We start from the raw sequence: 12,606 nt of genomic DNA on the forward strand, positions 1-12,606 counted from the left end.
TAAGAACTCTATTTCTTGGCACGTGAATTGGAGCTGTAATTCTTCTATCTCGGGCTGATTAGAGCTTTACAGCTGCTTTAACCAGCAGTGACAGTGTGACTGTGTGTTTGGGCAGGGGCTGCTTCCAGCTAGGTAATATATTCTGTTTACCCACACTTCTCAGCATAACATCAGTTTGCTGAGTTCATCTTCACTTTCTGTTCCAAATTATTGACGAGTGTTGCTGAGCTTGTTTGCAGAATTTCAACAACTAACACTGAGTATAATACCAAGCACATAATTTAATTTTTGAAAATTGTGGTAAATTCTGGCACAAAAATTGATGAAAGACACCTGTATAACAATCAGGCTAAGATTTGTGGATTTGCAGTATCAAGCTCAGTGTTAACACAGGGGTTATCAAATTAAGGTACATTAGAGCTGGTAGTAGCTTCTACAGCTGCTACACAGTGGCAGATCACTGAAAATCACGGGATAATTTGCCTTGGAAAGGACACCTCATCAAATCTCAGATAGGGATAACTTCAGAGACAAGTCTGAACATGAATAAATTCCACTTGTATTGAAGTAATGGTGGTAGGTCCTTGTAGATGATCCAAGTAACCAGTGCAAGAAGGACTTACATGCCAAACAGCTTCCCTGATTTTTATTGTAGTTGTTACAGGATATTCTCTCTCCCTACAGACCCTGGCAATCCTCTACTTTCCATTGTCCATTTTTGCTCTATTTCTGTTACTTATCCTTGTCACAAAAAGGCATCAAATCTCATTTGAAGCCTCTGCTTAAACACCTTGTTTGGGCATTGTATGACTGGGGTTATAAAATTCTTACCCTGGTTCCAAGTAAGTTCATTATTACCAATGTTCTGTAAAGTCAGATTCCCATGGCTGTTCTTTCTTTCTTCCCCTGGTAATTCTTCATTTCTGTACAGGCCAATGGCAGCAGGAGAGGGATCCCAGTGCAGCCTGCACACTGGAGACTGTCCTGGGATTGTGAAATATGGGACTGACTCCATCAGAATGAGAAGGTTATAGAACCTGAGCCCCTCTGCCCAGGCAATATAAACACTTGGCCACTCTATGAATGAGACTTCACCATGACCCTTCAGGAATGTTTTAATTTAAATGCTAATGTCTGTTTTACTTTGTGATGAACTCAGTGCTATCACTGTTTGTCTTTGCATTAAGTGTATCTGAATTTAGTGTGTATCATTGAAGGAATTTTGCTTTGGAGGTTCCTGGTTTGTGAGCCCCAAAAGGCTGGAAACTGCTGAATTATCAAACCAGGCAGGATCATGATGCACAGAAGTGTCAATGTACAGAAAAATTCAGGTGGCAAGAGGAATTTATTTTTGAAAATAAGGGAAGACAAAGACACTCAGGTACTTGATTTTATGTCTGTGCCACTCTGAAGTGGCAGAAGTTTATTCATTACCATGCAGTGCCTTCCATGCACATATCAGCCTCACTGACATCTTCATTCCAGGCTGGAACAAAAGTCGTGCATCACATTTTTGGCCATGCAGAATCCTGGAGGATTCCTCTTGTGCTTGAATGTTGCTAGCAGGTTTATCCTATAGAATACAGACAAGCCTGACCTTCAGAACAGTTCTCCAGCCAGCCTTGAGGGATACTGTGAGTGTGACCTTAAAGGATGGACAAAATTTTTCTCTATCACATTCTTTGGTTTAGGCAGCTGTAATCTCCCTAAATTTGCCTTTAGGCATCTACTGGCTCTTATCACTCAATGCCAAAGGATCTCTAAGTTTCACCTTGTGTCATCTTTCATTATAATCTGAATCAGCTGCCACTTCTTTTCCAAGTACCATGCTGCTCAGGAGGAAAGCAAACAACACTCACTTAGTGTGGCATACCTAAACTGAGAGAATGCTTTTGCCCTTGTATGACAAACTACATGTAATACTTCTTACATGGCAAATAACACTTAATATTTATCCAATAAATGAATACCCCACCAAACTAGATCATGTACTGACTTAGACTAGATTTAGGAAGCCTAATTAGAGCCCCCCCTTCCCAGGATTAGGCACTTTTGAAACTTTTCTGAAACCATGCTAATTCAAAAACTTACAAATTACTGTCAGTGTCCATCATTTGACTCACTGCTGTCGAGATTTTTCAGATCTATTTTTCAATGCTAGTAGACATATTTTTTCAAACATTAATTAAACTGGTCTTGCAATTTACTCTTTATTACAAGATCACTATTTTCTTATGGTCAGAAGTGGAATTCTGTCACAGGAAGATGTGATTCAAGATGTGTTGTTCATGTGAATTCTGAAATGCATCACCCTCATTGCTGCAGTCTCACATGACTTGAAACCTGAACTGATGGCAGCACCAAGAGTCCTGTGTGCTCAGTGAACAGTGTCTTATATAGTCAAGCAAGTTAATCTTTTCACACAAATGGGGGTTATTAACATAAGCAATGTCCATAAAAAAGTGTCCTCAAAAGCTTGTTCATGAAGTAAAAAGAACTTTACTGTAGGAATAAATGGTTCTTATCCGTGCTGTCATCCACGTCCTTGTAGAGAGGAGATTATTTCAAGCTCTTCTGTGAGATCCCCTAAATTTTTTCGGGAGTCTCACTTCTAAAATTTATTTACTAAAACTTGCATGCTTTCCCAATGAATAATAAACCAATAATAACAAATTTTCCCCAACAGTTTAATACTAAGGGGTGTGAAATACATGGACCTGTTAATGCCACTCCTGCATTTCCTGATCTAGCCTTGTCCCATGTGGCTGTGGCAGGTACAGGGGTGACCTTCAGCTCTCTGTGTCCTGCCTGCAGTTTTACCTGTGCTGTGGGAAAAGCTGCTCTGGGCCTGAGACTCCTCAGCACAGCCACTGTCAGCAAAGTCAGCTGATGCTGGAATGGGTGGCAGTGGCAGTGTTGAGGTTTTCAGCAGATCATTTGAACAATTCTGCACCAAGTGCACTCGCCAAATTTCACTGCAACCATAGAACAACTTCCTGAGAGCTGTGAGGACACATTCATGCTGTTTAAAAAGTGGAGATAAGGCAAAATTCATCAATTCTACAAGGACCAGGAAGGGCTCTGGAGAAGAGAGCAGAAAAATGGAATTACATGTGTGTTACCAAGTTGTGCAGTGCCAGGAAAACAGATGTGTGGGAGGAAGCCGTTGTTAGAACAGAGGATCTCACTGTCCACACCATGCACATTTTAAAGGAAAATGCTCTGAGCTATCTCTAGTCTGTGCTGTGGACTTATGGAAGGGCTTTGGATCACATCCATTGCTTTAATTTCATCCAAATGATTTTGGTTTGCATGCTTTGAAACTGCTCTGTGATGTGAATCAAAGTATATTGAGTGGAAGCATTGGGTTCCTCACCTAAAAATTGGGTTCCTCACCTAAAAATTGCAGTCTTTGCTTGAACTACTGTAGATACACCCCATGGGAGAAAACAAATCACAATTGTTCAAGTGCAAACTTGAAATTCCCTTTCCTGGTGAGAAGGAAGTTTGGTTACAAAATCCTTACTGAATTAATAATTTATCAATTCACATTCTCAGTCCTGGTAAGTTACAGTAGCTGTACTGAATTCAATAAAGTTGCCTAATTTACATTCACTGAGGATCTAATCCATGGACAGCCACGAAAGATATTTAATTGGGAAACTAAACCATGGTTTAATGACAGGGGTTTTTTTCAAATTTATTGCTGATTAGAAGATTATTTTTTTTGTCTTAGAATTTTAAAGTGCTATGAAAGGCTCAGCCATTTTTACTTTAGTGGATTTACAGACATTTATTAACATAATCAACATATCCTTTATATTTTATAATGATATAGCCTCATGATATAAAGACCTGTGAATTGAAACCAATATTTCAAAAGAACTGTCATGCATCTAATGTAATCAAACTGTAATAACAGCAGTATGAGGCTTCCATTTTCAAAATTATGTGTATAGACACATTCCATTAACATTAATGGCAGTTACAAGGCTAAGGATCAAATTTTTCCTGAGCTAATCCTCTAACTCCCACTGATTTTAGTGATCTTAGATTACTGAATAATTTTTAAAGGCCTTCAGCCCCTAAGTTCTTAAATATATCCAGCTCAGACTGAATTGTTTGTGTTTATTGGCACAGTTTTGAACTTTAGCTGGATACTGATTGTGTTTCTGCATGCAATATGCACCAATCTCCTTTGAAGGTTTAATTGTAAGTGCATTTTGTGCAGTGGCAGTACACCATTTAGAGGTCATTTTCTAGTGTTTGGAAAAAGATGAAAACTAACAGTTGAAGTGAAATAAAAATGTCATTTATATGATGTGGTGTCAGATGTGGAGCTCAAACAAAGTATAAAAGGTCCAGACTTAATTTTCCTGAAGCAGAAGAAATGAGAGGCATTTCATTTTTGTAGGTGAGAAGTGAAATGCTCCTCTCTGCTCACTGATAGAGGCATGCTAAGGTGAATTTTAATTATGACTAAATTGTGGTATTACTCTTTCATACCCTGAACATCTGTTCCCTTCAGGAGTGATGATTTATGCAGGCTATCACTGCAGACAGCTTGCTGCAGCTTATGGCACGCTTAGGAGGAAGCTGGAGGTAGCATTTCAGAAAATACCAGCACCTAGGTGCAGACAGGCCAGGGTGTGTTTTTAAGGTAGTAGAGAAAGGGGACCATGAGGTGTCTGCTTTTAATTTTGAAGCCAAATATTCACTTTACCATATTTATTCCCTTTTTCCTTTCAGACACCTGTCATTGGTGAAGAAAGTGTCTCAGACAGTGAATGGCCTGGTCCTTCACTGTGGTGTCAAGCAAAACAAAAACTGGCATTGACATCTGCATGGAGAAAATGACTGAGAACACCTCTGCTAGAATTTTAGTGTGTAAGAACTGCCCGGGGCACAGTAACTATGAGAAAGCTGCTTCACAAAATCAGATTAAGAAGGCAGCCTTTGTTTATTAGCATGTTTGAATCAATGATCTCGAAAGTACATTCATTGTTACTGCAGTTGCATTGCTTTTGTAGAGTTCTAGATTGTGATTTAAGAAAAGCAAGAAAAGAATCCCTTAAATTATCAATTGAATAAAGCAGGGATTACATGTATGTTCAGGTTATATAAGGGAAATTTCACTTCCCTACTCCCTCTTTTCTGAAATCCCCTTGCATTAAACCTGCTTGTCTTTGCCTGGTAGCCACCTTGCTTCTGATGATGCCTATTCCTCCTGCTTCTGTGTGTGCTAATTAATAGCATGTGATCTGAGGATTTATAGCCAAGGAAAAGAATGTCTAAGATTACCTGAGGGGAGGGTTATATGTGTTACATGTGCTACAGTCAATTTTGATTTGGTTGGATATTATAAATACTCAGTAGTTAAAATACTTGTCTTGAAAGATATGACACTATAACCACATTCTGAAGTTCTAGATACAAGAATCTTTTTTTTCTATATAAAGCATTTTAAAACTTTCTAGGCACTTCAGTAGCTTTAGAAGATTTTACATGCTGTCTTTGTTTTCAGGTAAGTCTAGAAGGGCCAGTGTATTTGTCCCAAAACAAGTATGGCATATATGCTTTATACTCCCTCGTGTCTATTATTATTCTGTGATATGTTTGAAACAAGTTTTTTAAAATGAATTTTAAGTTCTTTTCAAACCTGGAGTTGATTAACTACATGGAATCCTTTGCAGCTATTTGCACTAGACATAAGGAATTTTGAATGTCTGGAATGTTAGTGTTCAACTTCCCCTGAATTATGTCATCCAGATTTGGGAGTTTTCTTCAAGACTGTAGGACAATCCTATCGTTATTATACAGCTTCAAGTTATGCAACTGAACTGTTCTATTTATTCACCACAGTTTTCACCCACCAAAATAATACCCAGGAGAACTATATAACTACATCTGGCACAGTTAATGCAAAGTCATTTGTTTATCAGTTTTCTGATGTTGCCTTTGATAGAGACCATCCCATATTTTGTAATATAAAATTAATTGTATTGATGTCAATATTGGTGCTAATAGATATCAAGATATTGCATTCAAATGTGAATAATAACTCTTTAGCAGTAAATGTTCTTAGAACCTCTTGTCTAACTAGAACATTCACAATTCCTTCAATTTGATGAGGATAATCAAAGCACATGGACCAGCAGTAAAAACTCAGCAGTAATTTCTGAATATCACAGAAAAAAAAACTATTAATCAATCCTTGGGTTTTTTTCCATGGAGATGTCTTGACCTAGAACATTAATTATTAAACTGATATCCACGATTCCTTAGAGATGTGTGGGCTGCCTGTAAAGGGTGACTGGCCCTAGGTGTGGGTGTCCAACAGGGGCAGGGCTAAGTCCCAGGGTGACTGGGCCTCGTTTTGGGTGGATTCCAAATCAGGGGATTCGAGTGCTGTTGCTAAAAGGAGCTGCACCCCTTGTGCCCTGTCATTGCAGGACTTGTGCAGCTCCCTGGCAAGGATTCTGCTCCATCATTCAGTGAACCACATAGGGAAGATGATCTATGCCAGAAATAAACCAGCTGAAGTCATCAGTTTTACTCTGGAATGGTTTCTGGAGGCTGATCTACTGCACATAGTGCAAGAAAAGAGGTTGCAAGGGAGTGGAAAGAAACAAATGAGTTTGCAAGACAAAAACTGCTGGGAGAATTCTAGCAAGTATGCACTGCTTTGTGAGAGGAAGGAGAAGTGGGGCAAAGGGACAGTTCTGTGTTTGTAGGCAAGTCCAGTGTGCTGCTTTGGGCTGGGGTGGAGTTAATTCCTTTGCAGTGGCTGCTGCAGGGCTGTGTTTGGATTTGTGCTGAGCACAGGGCTGAGAACACAGAGATGTTTTTGTTGTTGCTGAGCAGGGCTTGCACAGAGCCAAGGCCTTCTCTGCTTTTTGTAAAGCCACGCTGGGGAGGAGCTGGGGCTGCCTGGGAGGGTGGGAGGGGACACAGGCAGGACAGGTGACCCCACCTGACCAAAGGGACATTCCAGACCATGGGGTGTCACAGAAACTGGGGGGAAGGAGGAGGAAGGGGGGACATTTGGGGTGATGGTGTTTGTCTTCCCAAGTGACCATGACCTGTGATGGGATCCTGTGTCACCAAATGACACAGAAAGAAAGGCACTCACAGTGACTCCGAGGAACCAAGCAGGAAAAGAAGCACTTTATTTACATTTCATGTCTATTTATAGAATTCCAACAGTGACCATGGATTGGCCAGTGAGGATAATTCCTCCTGACCCCATAGGTCCCATCACCAGCCCATCAATTCTCTCTTCCTCCAAAGAGAAATGCAAAGCATTCATTGTTTACAAAAACAGAGTGTGAGAAACTGTAAAAATTATCTGTCAACAGTCAGAAGGCTGAAACACAAGGACAACAATCCTGCTCTCCTGGAGATGGCTGAACTCCTGCCTGCCCTTGGGAAGCAGGGAATTAATTCCATTTTTTCCTTTCCTTCTGTGTCTGTGGTTTTTACTTTCCCTATTAAATTGTCCTTATCTCAACCCATGAATCTTCTGGCTTCAACCCTTTCATTTTCTGCCTGTTCCACTGCTGGGGTTCCAGTGAGCAGCTGCCCGGGGCTGGGTTGCTGGCTGGGGTAAAACCACAAGAAAAAGTCAGAACATTTAAAATAAACTGCACATTGGTGTCACAAGTATTAATGCAATAGTAAGAATAAAACATAAATGTTTTTTAAATTTTCAAAATGGCTTTTCATCCAGTCAAGTGATTTAAAAAGAAAATTTATTTCTTGCCCATAAATTAAAAACAAAGCCAAATTGCCATAAAAATCACAATACTGTATCAGACTGGACTTTCACATAGTCCAATATCCTGTCTTGAAGTGGATGTCTAATGAAAAGTGGGAGAATAAAGGCAGCATATGGTGCATATGGTACATATGTTTATGATTTCCTAGGATGCTGCCCTAATCTGGAACAACACCAGTTATGGTGCAGTCAAATCACCAATATATCAAAAGCAGAGCATTTTCTTTTCCCCTGAATACAACTATTATTAATTATTTGAGCCATTTTTCCTTCCCTTGGCAGTGTCATGGACTTAGCATGATTTAAAATAAACTAATAAAACGTGTCTGTTTTCAATGTATAACAAGCAAATTCTCAGCAGATTGCTGCTGCTGTGTGAAAAGTGCATTCGTTTGTCTGTTGTCAGTAAATATTTCTTTTCAGACTTTTACTTAGTCATGAAAAAGTGTATGTGGGTCCATCAAACCTGGTGCTAGCTTGGCAGGGAAGCCTGAGGCTTCCCTCTTTGATTCTCTGTGCTCTGAAACCCTGAAAAAAGGGATTTTCTCACTTCACTTCTGCTAGACCTGTATCAAGCAAGGAAGGAGGGAAAAGACACACTGAACAACTGCTCTCTCCTTTTCAGGGCTCAATAAAGCAGATTTACCAGGCTCCACAGTTTTCCTCCTGTCTCTACTTAGTCAATTCCACATCCACCACCCAGCAATCAGTAATACTGAGCTATAGCAAAGAGGATTCAGAATTGACTGAAGGAATTTTCATGCTGAAAATGCCTATCCTAATTCAATTAAAACTGAATGTTAAGTGTGTTTACACAATTTGAAAGAAGATACAAGATATATAGTGATTTTTTTCTTATTAGTTTTACATTTGCAAATGAGTGTGTGGAACAGGTTTTCTGTCACACCAAAGTCCAGAAAATGTCTAAAATGCTGAACAGAACCGAGTTTAAACTTGAACCTGATTTTCCCAAATCTATTTTAGATAGTAATTTTCAGTTGGGCAACTGCCTAGAAAAATAAGGAATCTTTAATTGTAAAGGCCTGGAAACTACAACTGAAGGACCTCGAACCCACAGTCAAAAATTTAAATGTTTTCCAATCTTCTTTCTTGCAAAGAAAGGTATTCTGAGTTAAAACTGGGTCAGAAACATGGCATTGGGTCCTAAATAAGGCAAATATGTGCAGAAATGGGCAAATGGAGGGGAATGCATGGAATTTTAGGGTAGGTGATTGTAGGACACACATTGAGAAAGTAAGAAAATTACAGCCTGAAAAATATTCCAGGCTGGAGCTTCTCAGCTCTGTTCCCAGCCCATGAGCTGGTCCAGCTCAAGGCCAGGGAGAATTTCTCCCAAGGTAATAATTTGGTCAAAATAAAAAGGAATTAATACCAAGATAGAAGCCCTGTTGTGGTGTGTGCCCAGGCCCTGGCAATGGGGTGTCTTCTCTCTGAACCAATCACCTTTTCTCTACTCTGGGAGTTGCAGTCCTGCTATAAAACCAAGAGTGTTTCTGAATAAACTTGGCTCTTTCTTCCTGTCATGAAAGAGACCATGTAGCTGTGCATCTTATTTCTGCTGCACTTAAAGGGTTAAAACCCCTTTCCATGGCTGCAGGTGATATGAGCACCTTCAAAAGAGTTCCATGACTGAGTGCTAGAACGGCTTGGAAGATTCTGTAACTACAGTTAAAATTGAAACACAGAAAAGACCCCACAAAATTGTATTGATGGTGTATTGTCTTTGTCTAATTTTAAATTGGATCTCTCAGGACAGGCAGCATCTGTCCTGAGGTTGGTGTGCAGGGTCACTTGTGGAATGGGAGTTCTCCTGAGGCACGAGATGCTTTTTTCACAACTGAACACGTCTTACTGCAGTTGGATGTGGGATTTTTGAAACAAGATGCATTTCTTTTAAAGTTTACAATATTTGTAAAATTTATTTTTCTCTGTGTTGTCTATGAGCACCTTGCAAAAGACAGCTTAGGATATTCCCCTGCCTGACCTGGAACAGGAATGGTGGCTGAATAACATCATTAGTATTTTCCTCTTGTCTCTTCTTTTCAACAGCTCCATGAACAATGAATTCCTCCTGGTCAAAGTATTGCCATTTCTGTCATCAAAAAGTAACTTGTACACTATCTTTCTTAGACTTTCTTTCAAAGAATGACAGGTAATTTCAGCTGCTTCACTTCAGTGACAGTTTCTGCTTTAATCACAACTCCTATAGTGATGATTCATCTCCTTCCTAATTTTGCATTGGCTGAATAGTGTTGCACAATATAAAACAGCTATTGTATATATTCTCAAGTATTATGATTTCTGTACAAGCTGGAGGGAGGTAAGCCAAATATTCAATAATCAATTATTTCAAAGTAAGTGTAGCAAGAAAATAGTATTTAAAATAATGCTATCAAGAAATGCAAGTTTTAAATTGACTGAGCTATCTGACTATGTGGTTCAATCTGAAAACCTGGTTCAGCATAAAATCTCAGCAGTGGGAGGATTCTCTCTAAAACAATGACTGTAATGCATGACTAGGAACAATCAGAACAATGTGAGCATGGACAATAAACATAATTTAGAATTTTACTGTGGGCACAAGAAATGGCTTGTGGTATTCCCTGTTGTGATAGTATAGAATGGGCCAAAACATGATTATGCTGGGGGTGTATTATTCTAAAGTTTTCTGAAGGTGAGTTTCTATCTTTGCTGGCAGAGTTAATAGTTAAAAATAACTTTTTATTAAAAGCTATTAAGATTAAACATTTAAATTAATAAGAATCAATGCATTTGGATGTTTAATGGGAATCAGAAATCAAATTAAGCAATTGTGACTGTTCTAGAGTTTAGCATGGAATTTTATTCAAAGCAGGCATTCTCCAGTCAAAATACACTGCCAGAATAAAAATAGTAAAAATAAAAATAGTAGAGAAAACCAAGCCCCCTCTCTCTGCAGAACCCAGTGTAACCCAAATGTCAGCCACACACTTCCCACTGCCAGGGAGTGTCCTGCTGGAGTCACACAGTGAGCTCTAAGGCATTGCCACATGATATTGGTTTTCTACAATGATCATCTATGGTCAACGACTACACGTGAAAACTTTTCTTTCTGTGTGGCTAAACAATTAGATGTGATAGCAGTTTTATGTTTATGTCTCACTTATAAAGTCTTTGAAGAAGATCTTTCTGCTGCTTGTATGTGCACAGCGTCTGAGACTGAGATTCCTTTTTCACAAGCATTTAAATTTTTGCTTTTAGTTCATATTATTTCATTTGGTAAAAGATAAAGAACATTTTGCTAGACCTGCAATTACCTTCACACATCCCACCTCCCCCCAGGATGACTTGGAACATTCAATTTCTTGCATTTCTAATAAATTTGCATGTATAGAATGCTGAACTTGAAAATGTGGAGTCATTGCTGAAAATCAAATGATCGACAGCTGTACATTGTGCATTTCTGCATTTTATGAGAAGTACAGATTGCTTTGCCCAGGCATTTGTTCCCTTAGTGGTACATGTTTTCTCTGTAGGTGTTTAGGGCTTATTCTGTGGCTTTTTTGATTTTTTTAAGGTTGTTAAAAAACTAGGTTTTAATTATTTGCAGTAAGACCTTTCTTCTTTTAAAGTTTTCAGATGATTGCACACAGAGGATGAATCTTACTTCTCCAGTGAGATATTAATACAATATATGAGGAGAAAAAATTGGCAGTATTCTAAGTGGTAAAACAACATTCATAGGACAGGTATTCTGTTTATTACATTGAGGACTTAGACTGAAAAGTGAATCCAGACTCTTTTTAAAAATTATGTGGGTTGGTGGCCTTAATTTGAACTAAAAATGACAAATAACCAGTAAATAAGCTTGTGATTAAAGCTGTTGCTTTATGTTATTCTAGCATTTTAATATTTGCATAGTTTAAATCCATTTTCAGGGATTGATTGTCTTTTGTAGGCACTGCTGTAGTATGAGAGCTTTTTCTTACAGTTTCAATGGAATAACACACACAGAGTTTCTCTCTTCCACCCTTGTATGTGGTCTATGAGTAAGAGATCATTCCAACTCTCTTAAAGTTATTAAAGAAAATTATTTCTCTGAGCTTTCTTTAATGGTTACCTTTAGCAAATACCTATATCCTTGTACTATAAACTTAATTAGGCATTTAAAAATATATCCCCATGACTGTTTTTATCCTTATTCATGAATAAGGACACCAAAAATTTCTAGTACAAGACTTTCAATAAATAAATTGAAGATTTTCAAACTTTAGAACTGCCTGTGTCTGTAAATAACTCTCCTGTCATGGGAGAAATATATGTGGAAGATGTAGTATCTGTAAATCAATAAAAGGAATCTTAGATTCTTGAGGTTTTGCACCCTGAGAAATGTCTTCATAAGCAGTCTCCTTTTTTCTCTTCCAGTCCTGACAGCTTTCAGAGAAGCAAAGCAGATTTCTCTTCAGATATGAGTAGAGTTTTCCAAGGCTTTTTGACTCTCCTCATAAGTCAGATAATATTCCCTGGCCACACTTTAGGAAGAGAGATGACTGCCTTAATTGTGAGCATTTTCCTGCTATATCAAAGTTTACAGCTACTTTCACATCAAAGATATTAAATGAATATTATTAAAAGAAATGTAGGGAATGCTCATGAAAATATTTATAATAAGAAGAGCTTGATATCCTCAGCTAAATATTCCCCCAAACTGTCTGAGGAGAAACTGGACTGTCAGGATTGTTGTAAAAAGAACCCACAGATATATTGATTGCCTTCCTACTCCATGTGATGAAAATATTTCTCTGTTCAATGTCATTTTCAATTTATAT

Source organism: Sturnus vulgaris, chromosome 18, assembly GCF_052056855.1.
Source record: "Sturnus vulgaris isolate bStuVul1 chromosome 18, bStuVul1.hap1, whole genome shotgun sequence".
NCBI classification, from domain to species: domain Eukaryota; kingdom Metazoa; phylum Chordata; class Aves; order Passeriformes; family Sturnidae; genus Sturnus; species Sturnus vulgaris.